The 2,997-nt window shown below is 37.5% G+C and overlaps 1 long non-coding RNA gene across 1 annotated transcript; it reads left to right on the top strand.

Annotated features, from left to right (window-relative positions):
* On the top strand, nucleotides 1-2,350 carry LOC104529407 (uncharacterized). The gene is made up of 3 exons (XR_728060.1): nucleotides 1-357; nucleotides 1,052-1,119; nucleotides 1,843-2,350. It is a non-coding gene; the product is annotated as an uncharacterized LOC104529407 (long non-coding RNA).
* Nucleotides 2,351-2,997: the final 647 nt, after the last annotated feature.

The following is a 2,997-nucleotide window of genomic DNA, read 5'->3' on the forward strand; positions in this document are numbered from 1 at the left end:
CCACTTCGGACCTCAAGAGCCAGACCCTGAGCCAGGGCTGCCAGCCTGCGCCCCTCGCCTCGGCCACCCCCGCCTCCGCCCCGCACAGCGCTGCCTACTCGCCCTCCTCCCTCCTGGGGAGGCATATTTATTACACCTCACCTTTTTATAGCAATTATACAAACTACGGGAACTTCAACGCTCTGCAGAGCCAGGGAATCCTCAGATACAACTCTGCAGCAGTGGCTTCAAACGAGGGACTAAGTCAGACTGTCCTAAATGCCAGCTCTGTCCACAAGCAGAGCAGTGACTCTTTGAAAACCATCACTAACCAGCTAGAACAACATTACAGGCCCTCTAGTTATGACTCTAAGAAAGGTAGGTGACTTGTTTTTGCCGCTTTCTCCCCGCTTCTCCCTCGCCCTCTTTCCCCGACCCGCACAAGTCCTTTATACGCTGTAAATAGTGAAACCTTCTCTGGAGAAAACAGTGAGCGGACTGTCTACCACCGCCTGGCGAAGACGGGCAGTAGTATAATCTGGGGATTAAAAGGGGCATGTCGCCGTCGTATCGATACCTGCCTCTAAGAACCGAGAGAAGAAATGTAGAAGACGACTCTTAGATCAGTCTCACAGGCTGCAGACGCAGCTTTTGAAAGTCATTTTTAAAAGGAAAACTACACACAAAGATATCCAGAGAGCGCTGGCGTCATTGCCTGGTTTTTTTTGTTTGTTTTTTTTTTTTTTTTTTTTAATCAAGCTGGTTTTGCTCTCTTTGTTTCCAGTATTTTCACTGTTTTTTGCAGTTTTGGGTTCAGATAATTGCTGACCTTGTACGTGAAATTACACGGAGCATGATATTTTTAACTGTGGGTTTTTTTCCGAAAGTTTTGCACTAATTGCCAGTTTATTCTAACAAAGTACTCGAGTTATGGTCAATTATAAAATACTGGCCAGTCTTTTAAACGTCTCATCTAGAAATTCTGTGCGAGTGAGGGTTGGGACCTTCACACCCTGTGTAATCTAGTTAACTGTCTGTGTCCAGTGACTAACTGACGGTTATATTTTGACAGATCCCACTGAAGTCTGCACAGTAGGAGTACAACCATACCTATAGAAGTGCAATCACACAGCAATGCAAGTAAGTGAGAGCATTTTCTATTACACTGATCATTTGGCATCAGGTCTAAGACACGCTGCACAGTCCTCGACTTGCTTAACGTTAATTCTTGCTTCATTACTTAAGAGTTTGATTACGAAGTAAGAAAGTGCTTTCTCCTGTGTTTTTAAAGCTCTCATTACAGCTTTTCTTTCTCAGTTTCGTCTTAATTTTAAGGTTAGGTTAGACAGTTCCCTCACCTTGCATCCTCTTTTCTTAAGTAAGGCAAAGCCATAAGGACAATTTAAATTTAGTTAGGGAAAAAAAAGGGAAAGAAAGCTTTAGAGAAAATATCTTTGAAGTTATTGTTGTTTAAAACCGAAGTGCTTGAGCTCACGTGGCAGTGCTAAAATTGTACATTCTGAGTGAGGCTTCACGCGGTGACAGTTTATTTAAAAGAAAAAGGGACCATTATTAGTGATCGACATGCATCTTAAGCAGGGTATCTTATCTGTGAATTGCCTCCTGCCTAGCTAGCAATGGCACTCTTAATTCCTCCCCTGTTTAAGGTTAAATAAAAGACAAAAAAATCGGCTTGCCGATAATTTTTCACCTAATTATTTTGTTAGAAGAAATTAGACGAGTAAGAATTTTGCCTTACTTCCTTTTTTTATTATTATTATTATTATTTTTTCTCCCCGTTTAATGGTGTTAGAGTGCAATTGAAGGATTTTTGGATGATCTGGTTTTTCCCTTGGTCCACAGGTAGGTGTCACAATTGCTTTGAAAAAAATCAGCAAGCCATCATCTCTCCCCGAGCTAATATATATAACAAATCTCTAAATCCGGATCACATCTTGTGCCACTGTATAAAAGAAGACCACAGAGCACTATTAAATCTTCAGACTCTAATTATTAAACCAGAATTTTGTTGGACATATGTGAGTTTGCTGGTATAGTATAGTTTCCCCGATGTATGTGTGACTTTTGAAAACAGATCTGTTTTTCTCAGGATATCTTGAATTGATCACTTCATTGCCACGGTATATATTCGATAGGTGTGATAGGATTTATTGTAAATTTTATTTGTAAAAGATGTATACAGTAGAGATAATAAAGATGTGATTGGAGAACTTGAGTCCTTACAAAGTGGAAACAAATTTGATATTTATTTTTGTAACGATATAAAGCTTCTAGTAATTTATGCAAGTTGTATTGCAATGGAATCCGAACTTTTTGTAAATAAATTTTGCCTGGTTTTTATTTGAAACGTTGATGGTTATACAATCTTTGGTTGTTTAACGAGAATTCTTTACTAATTTATATCTCTAATTGTAAATAAAACCAGACTAGTCTGCAACAATATGGTGGTTTTTTTCGTTCATTTTCCCCCAAATAATAGTCTATTATTTAGAAAATGATGAAAGTTGTATTTTCAGTAGTAGAGCTTAGATCATAAAATGAGTAAGCAATTTAAATTGCTTAACGTTGCAAAGATATGCTTTGCATAAATTAATTCCTTCTGGGTTGTTCCGTTATACTTAAGCTTTAAATATACACATGTGTGCAAATACGTATTTGTATATATACATGCATATGCATAGAGAGAGTGATGTGAATAGATGCATGTTTCTTATAAACTATTTATGTTGGGTGTGAAGTAGCTCTTTATTTGTGTTAACATTCTTTAAACGCACCATTTCCAAGAAAAAAAAAAAAAAAACCCTAATCAGCTATGTCATATTCTAATTTCTTTGTTTCTGCTTCTGGCTAAAGTATGCAAAGAAAAAAAAGATAAAAAGGTCCAATTCATGGTTTTTCACGATTTTACCTCTTTTTCTTTATATCAATAAACCATATATTTACAGTCACATAGGAAATCCACTTTGATTTGGCTTATAAAATGAGCTAAATAAAAAA

Source organism: Antrostomus carolinensis, unplaced genomic scaffold, assembly GCF_000700745.2.
Source record: "Antrostomus carolinensis isolate BGI_N321 unplaced genomic scaffold, ASM70074v2 scaffold37498, whole genome shotgun sequence".
Lineage (NCBI taxonomy): Eukaryota > Metazoa > Chordata > Aves > Caprimulgiformes > Caprimulgidae > Antrostomus > Antrostomus carolinensis.